Source organism: Photinus pyralis, unplaced genomic scaffold (genome assembly GCF_008802855.1).
Source record: "Photinus pyralis isolate 1611_PpyrPB1 unplaced genomic scaffold, Ppyr1.3 Ppyr1.4_LG1, whole genome shotgun sequence".
Taxonomy (NCBI): Eukaryota; Metazoa; Arthropoda; class Insecta; order Coleoptera; family Lampyridae; genus Photinus; species Photinus pyralis.
Window position 1 is genome coordinate 35,714,342 of NW_022170249.1, and position 14,300 is coordinate 35,728,641.

Consider the following 14,300-nt stretch of genomic DNA (forward strand, 5'->3'; position numbering starts at 1 on the left):
TCTCATAATGTTCAGCTATTTTCTACATGTAGCCGCAACATTCTCCAAATGCTTTGACCATCGTAATTCCCTATCAAAGGTAAGTCCGAGGAACTTGACTTCTTGGACAACACTGATTATACGATTGTTCATAAACAAAACGGGGCCATAGTGGGGCTTACGGAGTCGACAAAAGTGAACAACCTTTGTCTTCTCCTCCGACAGCACGTACCCGACAGCATTGGCGTTATGACAAATGATGTTAATTGCCGTTTGTAGGTTTCGAGTTATTATGCCAACCGTCTTACCAGAACAACAAACCATTAAATCGTCTACGTATAAGCATTTATCAATTGACTCCTCAACACCTTTGGCTATTTCATTTATGGCGATGCCGAACAGGGAACAACTGATTGTTGACCCCTGCGGCACACCATTTTCTAAAACATACTCTTTGGAGTTGATATCGCCGATTCTTACACAGAACTTCCTATCCTCTAAAAAGGATTTTATAAATTTAGGTAAATTCCCTCGAAGATTGTTTTTATACATATTTTGCAATATTCCATATCTCCAAGTCATGTCATAAGCACCTTTTATATCGAAGAAGACCGCAACCAGATGTTCACCACTGTCAAATGCTCAGAATTCTGTCTGTCAGTTTGACCAGATGGTCTACCGTTGACCGTCCTTTCCGAAAACCAGTTTGGTAAGGCACGTATACGTTATTGCTTTCGAGAAATGTTTGTAGCCGCACATTAACCATTTTTTCTAGCAGTTTTCCCAAGCAAGATGTCAAACTAATTGGGCGATAACTTTGTGCCTGCAACGGATCTTTTCCTGGTTTCGGTATAGGAATTACGATGGCTTGCTTCCATTCTGAGGGGGAGGTAGAATCATTCCAGCAGTTGTTGAAGAATCTTAAGATGGTATTTTTCATTTCAGAACTACAGTGGCGAAGCATCTGGTTATGGATAGCGTCTTCTCCCGGTGAACATGACTTGGTGTTACGGATTGCTGCCTCCAATTCTTCTACAGTAAAAGGTACGTTACAGTTCTGTATATCATCTGTGTTAAAGTCAATTAATACTGCTTCTTTTTCAGGTTTGGTATCTAGAAAGGTGTTGGAATAGTTTGACGAGCTACTGACTTTATAGAACTGATCTGCAATTATGTTAGTTATGTCTTGCAGTTTATTGGTAATTGTCTGGGACGCTAATTTTGGCACCGGTACTCCAGTCGGCTATGCAATTCTAAAAATAAGAAAAACGTAATCGTCCTCGTGTTAGTTAAATATTGTTCAAGAAGTTCTACACATTTCGAGTTTAAAAAGTTTTTGCTATCAAGAAGAAATAATTGATGTAATACAAGAAAAGTGTTACCATACGAGCAGCCACAAAGTTAGTTATTTTTGTGATTGAGTCAGTTGTGCTGTTTTAAAAGTGAATTAGTTATGTTCCTGAGCTGCCAGATTCGTGTTAAAGTGTGTGTTTCGCCGATCATCATCACGTATTTTTCTCCTGCCCAGTTTATTGGCTTATTATTAACAAAACTGTGAATACTTTTTGAGTTCTCTTAGATTGTTTTTCGCTAGAGCGTTTGCAAGCGGAGTGCGTCCTATTCAAAACGCCCTGTTACTGAATTTGACTGAGGCCACCGACTCTTTCAAGTGTATATGAGTTTTAAGTCAGGATTTACTTATTGTGTCGGAACCCAGTGGTGCTCTGAAAGAGAATTTAAAAAGAAACAAAACTACGAAAACTACGTTGTCTAATTTGAGCTATCTAGGTAGGTGCCTGTTGAGTGTTATAGTAACCACATATCATTGCACACAGCAATATTAACACTTATAGGTACACAAATTAACAAAAAGAACATAATGCGTTCTTAGACTTTCAAAAACTTGACATCGAGTGCCCGTCACAATCTGGTAAGTATTAACCAACATTTTATATAATGCATATTCCTAACACGGATCTACAATTTAGCTCTACCCATCCCATTATAAAAACGCTAAACATGTTGCCCGAACATACATTCAGTTCGTGCATTAAACTTTCAATAGTCAGGCAATAGGAACCTCCATCATCTACATTTGTATAATAGGAATAGAGGAACTCGAGGAAGCGTTCCATAATATTCACTTTTCACATTGCATATGCCCCGGGATATACCATTATAGATGGTTACCTGACGGAATACGCACTTTGAATATAAAATTCTCTGTAAAGGGATACTTTTAAACGTTCATTTCTGCACAATGAACACGTTTGGATATATGGAATTAATGTCGGAAACGAAAAGATGCGCTGAAGTGCGTAGGTCACTATTACTAGGGTTCGGCCAACTACCGTTTAACGAAATTATCTAAGTAAAAATAAAGTGTATATATTACCTAAGGGTTACTACAATCTCCTTTAAGTAGTTTTTAGGATTTGTTACTAGTAAGCGTATAGGCTTGCTTTCGAACTTCTTGCGCTTTTCGTATATTAGTTTTCTGTGCACATTCAATTTATCGTGTTGAAATTATGAAAGCTAACAGAAAGGGAAACCACTACGGTAGGTACATTAAATACCTAAGTGAAATTTTTTTCGTGGAAGTGTTCCTTTGGCAGCTAATAAAAGCAGTTACTTTTCCAATATAACCTACACCAATATGGCATATTGATTCAAACAGACGACAACTAACAATTTATTTCAGTTAAATGGAAAGGTGGCGGAAGATGGGGCGGAGGGAAGAAGAGGTTGGTTAAGAAATGAAAGACGTCTTGCTTGCGGCTTTGTAGGTAAGTCGAACTGTCGAGCGTTTACATCGAATACACCTTAATTGTTCAACCAGTTTCATTAATTGAGGTTGCTCGAATTCGCATTAGGCTACTACTTTGAAGGGTGCATCACTAATTAGGTTCCCGAAGGTTCTGTTTATTTATTTATTAGTGGTGGCATGATTTTTGCCGATTTATAATTCCTACGGATACTTAGGTATCTTTTATACAAAAGTGACGTATTGGGAAAAAAAATTGTGACGTCATTAATTTTTCAGTGATTTAAATTAAAGTTAGGTAGCTTAGATTGCACCTCATGCCTTCCGGCAAAACTTTATTTACGTGGTCCCTGCGTAAATACTTAATGAATTTCACCTTTGTACGCTAATTTATTGTAGGTATGCCAATTGGATGTTAAATATCGATGAGCAATTTTAAAAGATTAATTCAAAGAATCATTTTCATTTAATCACTTTCGATCATAGTTTAAAATCCAATAATTGTCCCTACATTCACTCCTATGAATAGTAAACCATCATTACTTTTAATTAACACTCGATCAAATTTGATGGCCCAAACGGAAACGGCCACACATGCGGCGACACGGACAAACCAAAATATACAAATACGTGAAATGCACTACTCATCGGGAATAGTTATTTACACACCCAAAGATCTATTTCGGCAAATCTATTCACGAAGAATCATCCCTCGAACCTTGGGTATGCATATAGGTACCGGCATCGATAATAGCATTGTATATATTACCTTATATAGGAAATATATACAATGATAATAGGAAGTGTAGACAATGAAAAGAAAATAATCTACTATTGTAGTATAACAACTGGTATTACTCATTAAATGATGTAAATTACAACCGAAGAGAAATTCCAGGATGAAAAGACGGTGAAGCTTTTGCAACAGCGCACTGTGCAGTAATGCGAATCGTTCTTACTTTTAGAACTTGATAAATTGTTTTAAGAACTAAATTAAAAACAACTATACAGATATACAATTAATTAACGGCTGCGGTATTTTGTTAGTTGCAAAAGAAGTCACAGCTCGCCGCCGATTCATTACGTGGTAAATTTAAAATAAGTTCTTAAGGATCGGCCGTTTTAGTGCCATAAAATTACATATTCTACAACATTATAACTGAAGATGACCAGTTAGGTGGAAATCGATAGCCGCAACAGACAAATATAAAAAAAATAACGTGTTAAAAACATTTTCTTTAAACCCCTGCTCATTATAACTCCAATATATAATCATGAATTTAATTCGTTTCATTAATATTACGTCTATTACAGTTTTGACTTTCCGCGAGTAATACATATGTTGTACAAACAAGAGGAACTTCATATACGCCTTTGGGATTTGATGTAAACATGATGTTTGAAATACATTCTGATGTTTTATTTAGGCTTTAAATTTATATGAAATGGTAAATATATGACGTATAAGGCTGTTGGAATTTATAACATGAGTTTTTTCACTTTATTTGATTCCGATGACCGCAACAAGAGGGATTTATTTGAAATGGTGCAATAAACAAAACCAGTATTAAATTCTGAACTGTTAGCACGGTTATCAATTTATCATGAATTGCAACTTAAAATACATATGGAATGATGTAACAGAGATGGAGAATTGCTTTAGAACTGACAGAAACAGTATGATGGATAATGAACGAAAAGGGGCGGGTAATGCAGACATTATTACACATACGTTAGAGCAGAGAGCAGACGATAATAAATTACAACAAGGTAAAAGCAGCAAGCAAGTGTGAAGAATTATTGAAAAATATTGGACGGACGGGAAGAATAATCTGAGAAGACAGAGAAAGGTGATGGCAAAGATTTGAGAAGACAAAAACAGCACAAAAGTGGAAGTAAAAGAGGTAGGGGAAGATATAAGAACATGAAGTTTAATAGAAATAGATGATTGCAAGAAGCACTTTATCTGTGTGTAACAAGAAAAGCACAAGAGATGTGAAGGAACAGGGGAGATCTTGTTGTGTAAACTACGTCATGCGGACGTTTTTATTCGTATCAGCGTCTATAGTAATGATTGTTCACCCTGTATCAGTTGAATTTCAATTTTTTTAAGATTGAATATCCTGGTTAATTTGTACTGAACGATCGTAGTTTTTGAATTAGAAGGCTATGTGTGTTTAATTTTCTTTAAATAATCACCTTGTATTTTTATTGCATTATTGATCAGTGAAATTACGTTGAAAAATATTTCGAACATCTGACAATAATTGCGTTGTAATATTTGAAAAGTTTATCTCCGGTTTTGTGATAAGAAGTTCGTTATCGCTTCGTAAAAGGTTATCGGTAGATAAGCAGTTGTTTGCCGAAAGTGTAAACATATGTGTGAATTTAGAGAAGACGCATATTTGTTGGATACAGTAACAGACGAAAAAGGATAAAAGAAATGATGGGAAGAGAGGAAAGATACTAGGGAAAAGGGAATGGGGATAAATGTTGAAAAGTCGAAGTCGATATTTTGGAAGAGAAGAGGGAGGTAGAATGAAAGTGGACGGCGGAAAGAGTGTGAGAGAATCTGGGGCACCATATGGAAATAAATAGTGGAACAAAAGTACCAATACGGAAATTAAGGAAAAAAGAAGAGACGATCAAACCATCAGTATGGGGAATAGGGGAAAATAAATGCAAGAATGAGTTTAGAATAAGAATACCCGATTGATGCAATTGTCAGGGGGGTAGTGTATGGAAACGAGAGACGGAGATGGAAGGAATATAAAGAGAGACAATATTGGGAAGAATACCAAAGTACATAGAAGGAAATGAAGCAAAAATGTCGTCGATAAGGATAGAAAGCGAACTGGTGAAGGAATGTTGTCAACAACAACAACCACAAAAGGAACATATGGTAATAGTAAACAAAAAATATACGAAAGAAGCATATGGATGGGAAGTAAAGAGGGCATAAAGATGAAAATGTATGGAATAAGGACTAACAAGAAGGGACTGAGACATACGATTGTATCAACAGAGGAGAAAATTCACAGGGAAAAAAAGATATAGTAATACGGCGAATAAATTTATTAGGTGGTTATCCTGGGTCTTAATAACTACAACAATTTTAGATTTCCGCTACATATTGTTGTTTAAATTTCTGCTATTCTTCCGTTTTTAAATATCTCGACATATAAGAAGTGAGCGAGTATGTGCGACGCTCTACTCACAATGCATGTTGAGCCCAAAGAAACCGGCACACCAGCGAAAAAGAGTGCGACAAGACCGTATTCGTCTCCTCTTTCGGCCTCTACCGCTTCAAAATGATGCCATTCGGGTTAAGGAACGCGTCCGCCACTTCGCTTGACAACAAATCAAAAACTTAGGACACCTTATCGCGCCCAACGTACTTAGTACAGGCTCGCCAAAACAGCTGGAATCGGGGGTCTGTCGGCATCGAGGAACTTAAAACACATCTTGTCCAGTCCTGCTCATGGTATCGAAGGTTTGTCCCGGAATCCGCGAAAGTCGACAGGTTTCTCGCCAGCCTATTAAAGAAGGGCGCATTATGGTCGATGGAACAAGCCGCCGCCTTCGCTTCCTCACCACCGCGCCTGTATTATGACAATCCGACTTTACAGGCCCCTTCATCATAAGGCCCGCCCGTTCTAAAAAACGTAAATAAACTTCTACGTTGTGAGCTATTTGCAAGTTAGATACAAGAGATTTTTAAGTTAGTTGGAGTAGAAAAAATCTTGAATAACTTGAAATATGGTATCAAACGGTGTAGATTTTCAAGTAGATTTCGAAAATGCAATACATACTATTTAAAATAAAAAAATTGCGATCCACATCCGGTAAAACCGGAAGTGAAACCACCATGATAATATTTTGTTTCGATAGATCATGAAAAACTATGTTGGTATGTATGCGAGCCTGAACACTTTTAGGTAAAGGTTTACGTGAAATACCCTGTATATCATGAACAATAAATAGCACACAGACAAGATATCAAAATTGGTAGGCAATAAAAAATGGTCTAACCGTCGATCTAATGCCATAATCAGCGACTAATAAATTATCAGTTTTGGCGTATATGACATGAACAGTTTTTCATTAACTGAGATTCACAATGCAATTTCTACGTGACTACAGACACTACAAAAAGTTTCTTTCTCTATTCTGCAATATAGGAAATTGAAAAAAGATCAATTATTTTTGCAATTCAATCACGTAAAAAAGTATAAGAATCGGACCAACTTGAATTAAATCAAATAATTAAGTAAAGTAATAAAGCGTGTAGGCTTGCGACGTGGTCTAAGACTAAGAAAAAGCTAAGAATAAGTAATTGGTGAACTCTTTTCGCTTTAATCAATTAGGTAATGAAGTTTTGCGGATCGAGTGTAACAGTTTTTGGTTGCTTTGGAATTTTGAAAAATAGAAGGGACAGAGTGACATTTAAAACTAATAAGCTCGACCATTTTAAACAAAATGTTACGCAATTTTTTACCTTTCTAAATACACCGAGTACTTGCCAAAACAGTTTTCAATTCCCATACTTAATGAATTTTAAAGGTGCAATAATAAAAATAAAAATTTATTTAAGCAATCTAGAAGCTTCCACACCGGTCTCCTTAATATTCTGAATGCATTTCCCATTAAAACCTTTTAACAGTGAAACTAGGATTAAATTTCCTCTTGGATATTTGTTAGAGCTTTCTAAAATAAGCACGATGTAAAACTGGGAAAAGTACACTCTTCAGTTTACATGTTTCTATTGTGTAATTTCTCTAAAACGTCGATACCGTTTTTAATTTGTGGTGTCTGCTGTTATATAGTGCCGTTTTAAGCTAGATTTAATTAGTTTCCTGGTGATTACTGTTACGGCAACCAAGCATAATTTATCATGACTATGAAAGCCAAGCGTTCCGCTTAAGTTTTCAGCTTCCAGTTTAGTTTTATACCAATCGAAGTGTGAGCGTGTAGCTTCGGAATTTAATTAATTACCTTCTCCGAGAATCACTATTACTGTTTACTTGATTACTGAACGCGCATTTTAAAGAAGGTATTGAGATTCAAATGACCTGAAAACCCTACATGCACACATAAATGTTTTAACACGCAGTTTAAAATAAATGAGATTACATCCCGTAATCCCAGCTGGAAGTGTTCGCTGGAGAACAGCAATTAATTGGAGCATACCAAAACGGATTACATTCTTAAATGGTATCAGTAAGGCTTACTGTATTAGTGATATATCGGTTGTTATGCAAGTAACAAATGACTTTCAATGTGGGAATATTAAACAATAGGATACTTTCATCTCGATGTAAACAGTAACCGCACTCAAATATATAATTTTTTAGGCTATCATCACAAAAACGTTGATTTTATGGTCTCTTTTGCGGCCATAAAGTTTCACTTTATTGTACGCTTCTGTCAAACTTTACTTTATTGTACACATCTGTCAAACTGTACTTATTTGAAACTGATGTGTGAGAAACAGTAATCTGTTTGATACAAAGCGTCTATCTGGTCTCGCCCCATCAAGGATTGGGCCATCCACGTGCGTTTTTTTCATTTTCGGACTTGTAGGAATGTTTCACACCATTTTGCATAATCACAATGTTCACATTTAAAATTATAGTTTGACGTTTCAATCTTTGCTGCTTGCAGACCTTTTTGAAGTGTAGAACCAAAACATGAGGAAGATGTTATTGCTTACATTATTATACGAAGAATCACCAGCAATTAACTGAGAACACAAGTAGCTACCTATACCTACCATCAAAGTAGGTAATCAGGTTTCTAATAATTGTACAGCATGTTAACTATAAGGTCTTGGAAGCCACAGTTACGAAGGACCTATTGCATTTGACATTATTAAAATCTTGTGCAGCGGAGGAAGTTGCGATTGTACTTTTACTCTCAAACGCCTGCTCTTATATCATATATGACTTAGGGTCGCAACGCTTGCAGCTTCCAAAATTTCATTTTGGGTAGGTATCTGAACTGTCGCTATCACCCATTTTGATACGCACAAAACACACGCAAAGATGCTAATTATAATTTATTACATATGACAGGAAATGCTTTGTTTTTAATTGTCTAAGATAACTATGATTTTCAGAAAAAATATGTTTATGAGCAAATTTTTGAATTCTTTTTTTGATGATCGCCTAAAAAATGTTGTGTGCACCTTGGCCAAAAGTGATTTGTTAGGCCTCATCTGAATTGCGGCCTCGGCTACCGCCTCGGCCGCAAACAACAGCTTCGGCCAAAAAAGATCACTTTTACGGCCTTGGTACACAAATAACTATTTTGTACTCATTGAATGGAAAGATAATGTTTCCAAGCATCCTCGATGCACGGGAAAACGACTTTCCCGCATCGCGGTGTTTTTTAGTTTCCGCTGGAGATAAGGGGTTATGCGCATTCTTCAGTTGGTAGTACTTATTGAAGTCAACGAACGTCATGTCATAACTGTCATCTGCTGTAAAATCAATTAAACCGTTGGTTGAGGGTATTTAGTGCGATTAATCGGAAACAGACGTACACTAAGTTTTACGTAAATATAAACAAGAACTTATAACGCAATCAAATTATTTTTCAGAAGTGGAACTCAAGAAAAAGTAAAATTTATTGTTAAAACGTCTTAAAATGTGACCAGTGATATTCCGCAACTATTGGCATATGCAGCTTAAGAAAGCACATATTAACACACACAAAGCTTCCAAGGATTATAAATGTAACGAGTGTATTTACGCAACTCAAGATAAATCAAATTTGAGATCACATTTGTTCACACGTCTTCTGGGAATATTAAATACGATCAGTACACTTACGCGACCAATAAAAGCACTCTTTTCAAAGCATATTTGTTAACACTGAAGACTTCCAAGGATATGCAGTGCAAACGATGCAATTCCGTGACCAGTGTAGCACTCATTGCAAAGGCAAAATATGTATTAACCAAAGGTCTGAAAGTTTTAAATGTGACCAGTGCGATGAAAAGTGGGTAGTTACAAAACTATGTTACCAACCAAACATATTATTGTGTTACCAACTCATGATTAAAAAAAACTAATTTACAAAATTTTATTAATTTTGACCTTTTTTACGCAATTCGTTACAAAAAATATTGTACCTAACTCTTTCGGAAAGAATTTTCCCGCATTCGCACTAAATGCAGCACTCCCTACGGTCGTGCTGCAAACAAAGTGCTCATGCGGAAAATTAACTTACCGAACTTGTTAGGTAAATACACTAATTATGTGACCAAATTCCTACATGTAAAATGTTTCATGTCCCACCCGCACCGGGCCGACGCGACGTTCAGGAGCTGTGAGTTTTATTATTTGCTAACCAATGTTGGCCTGCAGAGTGCTTGCAGTAAGTGCTCGACAATGTCCTTTAGTTTTCGTGCTGTCATTCTTCAATTCATAACCTCATGAAATATGAGTAGAGTTGACCAAATATTCTTGAGGTACTGTTATTACCTATTTATTAAAGTTTTCAAATTAAAACGCTATTAATAAATGTGGGATTCGAAACAGCTGAATTTACCGCACAGGTTCTAACGTACAATCAAATAAAACAGGAAAGCTATTATTATTCGTATCAAAATCGTGTCAAAAAAAACTCCCAATAGGGCATGAAATTCATTTATTTGTACAAATTATTTTAACCGTCAATTGTGGACAAGTAATTAAATAATCTAAATTACAATGCCTACTTCTATAGTCGTTTATGGCACTTAAGATTATTTTAGAGAAAAATCTTCTTTTGATTTGTGTCATTATAAACCCTCTAAGAGAAACAATCTGTTTCCCAAATTAATTGCCTATGTTCGGTTTGGAATATTCACCCGGTATATGCAATAGATAGTTTTATTAAGAATCCTTTAGGCTTAAAACTGTTTTTGATAAGGTAAGATTACTCGAAAACGGATAGAGATTTTTTAATTTCTTTTGCAGCAATTAATATGCCATATGCTATGGCATGCGGTCAATATACCAACAACAAAACACCAGCTAACTCAAATAAAAAAACCTTTAATTAAATTTTGAGTAATTGTAAAAAATCTCAATGTTGACTTTAAATCAATAATTTGGAAGACTCACTAGGGTCGATCATCTTCCGAAAATTCCAAATAATTAACTACACAACTAGACCTAACATTATTATTGGGCACGAAAAGAAAAATCTGATATGAAAACAGTGCGATTCGCACTTGGGATTCGAATAAACACACAATTAATTGATTGGCAATATAAAAAATATATTCCGAATCACATAAAAGAAATCCATGAAAGAAATAAAAGCTGACAAAGCTTGTTTGGACATATTTCCCCGCACTCAAGTGGTCGACAATTAAAATAAGAAATCTTAAAGTTACTTAACGTTTTTTTTTCTTAATAATCACAATAATCTGGTCGACAAGGTTTGCGATACCAGCTCCTGAACTTCACTTTGCTTTATAACACAGAATTCAATGACAAACCTTAACAAAAGGCATCGCTGTATTACAACTGCTTGATTTTTTAAGTCGATTTTCCGTAATCGAACAACAAGCGTTAAACTTCTCACATCACTTTACTTAACTTGCTTCTGCACAAATTAAATGACGGACTGAGTCTTCAACTAAACAAACATCACGAAAATTTAGTATAAACAAATTTATACACTCTTCAACCGTCGCGGAACTAGTGGCCTCGTTTTCTCGTTGTCTCCAGTATTTAAGGAGACACCACTTCTATGATAAAATAAATTCCTTCTTTAAGAATTTTCATATACATACCCAATCATGACGGAACGCTTGCATCTGGGGCGTACATCCTACCACCCCGCTCCAGTTTGGAGTAATGATGGATTTTGTTCCAAGGTCGTGTGCTTGGTTGCTGGTCCAAGGTCCTTGAGTTACTGAACTAAAATCGTGACCTGGGGATTTCCCTGGTTAATTCAAAAACAATCCTTATATATGAACAGCGTTAAAAATACTCCATTTAATAACTATATTGCTCGATAAAGAAATTAAAATTAGAATTTGTGGTGGTATCACAATTACTTCTACCTCACTGATTTCTACGTGAAAATGTATCAATTTTTTTTCCATAACGATATATCAATTCAATTAATACACAAATCCTATAAGCCCAAGAGCCCACGACGGCCAGACCTTCGTCATTTTATAAAAGCTAAAAGTTTTTCTGTTAGTGCCTCTAACACAGGAAAGAACGATCAGCGAGTATAGAATTTGAGTTGTGGTTACTTACGCAGGTAACAGGTAGTAAAGGTGTATAAAATGGTACATCAAATTTGTTAAAGTATAAAGGTCAAATTTTCTATATTTTCTTCGTATTAACATTAGAAATTACGTCATCCATTGCCGGACACTTAGTATAGTTGCAACCCCCTGCCAGACACCCCTAAACATTAAAAAATTATGATTGTACTTTCGTTATAGTATAAAAGCTGAACTTTATGTATGTTACTTGGGGACCTATAGAAAGATGTTACCTCCATAGCCGGACAGTTTTAATGGTTTCTACATCTTGCCAGACACGTTGAAAGTCTGCTATAGGTGCGAGCGCGAGGCGACAACTGTTCAGGTGAATGCGATTGAGACAGTGTGTTTAGCCTATTGTAATTGTTCAATTCCAATAAAAAAAGTTTTATTATATTCATAGCTATTTTATACAAAGTAAGAAATATAGTACAAAATAAAAAAAAATTCTCAATCATTTCTTTCTTCAATTACGTCGATGTCAATATGTTCATTCTCATCGTTACTCCAGTCCATAGCTTGATCGTCGTCAATACCGTCTTCTTCATCAGTTTCTGAAAAAAAATTTACCAAATTTAGAAAGTCATGATCAACTACAAAATTATGTACCTATAATCATTTGACATAATAATTGCAAACCTGATTGAATTTGGAGTGAATCACTGACATAAATTGGTAGTTGATCTCCTTCAAACCATTTAAATTGGTATTTGTCATTTTTCAGTACCCAACCATTATTGTCTGGTTGATATATGGTTGGATTTTTCATATGAGCATTGTTCCAAATGGTACATATGTAAAGCTCGCAGAAATTGCTGCAATAACTCGCTTTTGCAAGGTGGTAAATTGCTAGCGTCAAAATTTCTCAACTTCTTTCGGTCAAAAGCTTCGTTTACATCAAACACTGTATACGAGTCGATGAACATTTGAAGTCGAGCGGCATCAACATCAATTATATTACCAATATTGTATACATGGCATATAAATCTCTGAATAATGTTATAAACGTTTTGTTGTTTGACTCTATTTTCAATTAATTCACTGTCACCGAAGTTCATGAAAGCTTCCTGGTACTCTAGACATTTTTTTAATATTTTATACGGTTTTAATTTTCCTTTCCTGAAGAATGCAGGATTGTAATCGCATCCTGTGATGGCGTGAAATCCAGGTAAGCTTTGACAAATTGATTGTCCCAATTGTGCGTGTATTTTCGTCAGGTTCACATATTTTAATTTATTTCCAGTACCTGTAAGAATCCAAACAACCGAATCATTTTTAAGGCGGTGCATATGACCAAGCATTATAGCAACAATATCAGTATCAACACTTCTGATTACTATTTCTGCTCAATAGTCAACGCTGCATGCATGAAATACCACTTTAGTATCGGCTTCCTCGTGTGCAGGGCATGACAGCGCTTCATCAACACATGAGAAAACTGTTGGAATCGTTAACAATGAAAGAATGACATTGTTTGAAATTGATGTGGATAATTTTGTTGCCAATAAATGGTACCACATCATCACTAGCCCAATGTAAAATAAAAAAATTAACCAGAGCTTCTTTGAAATTTAGATTTTTCAACTCTTTCGTGAAGTCACTTGATCGAACTTGGTCAGGTCCAGTTATGGTGTACCTACTCTAATTGCGTAGATTCAAACCGTTGGGAATGCTCGTAATCTTTGATGGATGGTGTAAAGTACTGATCAAAGATCACGTCAATTCTCGATGCTTGTAATTGAGTAACCATTTGCAAAAATTTACCATGTGAATGACAGATGATGCGCGGTAAAAGATCGCAGTAGGCTAAACGCGCTGTCTCACTCGCATTCACGTGAACAGTTGTCGCCTCGCGCTCGCACCTATAGCAGACTTTCAACGTGTCTGGCAAGATGTAGAAACCATTAAAACTGTCCGGCTATGGAGGTAACATCTTTCTATAGGTCCCCAAGTAACATTTAAAGTTCAGCTTTTATACTATAACGAAAGTACAATCATAATTTTTTAATGTTTAGGGGTGTCTGGCAGGGGGTTGCAACTATACTAAGTGTCCGGCAATGGATGACGTAATTTCTAATGTTAATACGAAGAAAATATAGAAAATTTGACCTTTATACTTTAACAAATTTGATGTACCATTTTATACACCTTTACTACCTGTTACCTGCGTAAGTAACCACAACTCAAATTCTATACTCGCTGATCGTTCTTACCTGTGTTAGAGGCACTAACAGAAAAACTTTTAGCTTTTATAAAATGACGAAGGTCTGGCCGTCGTGGGCT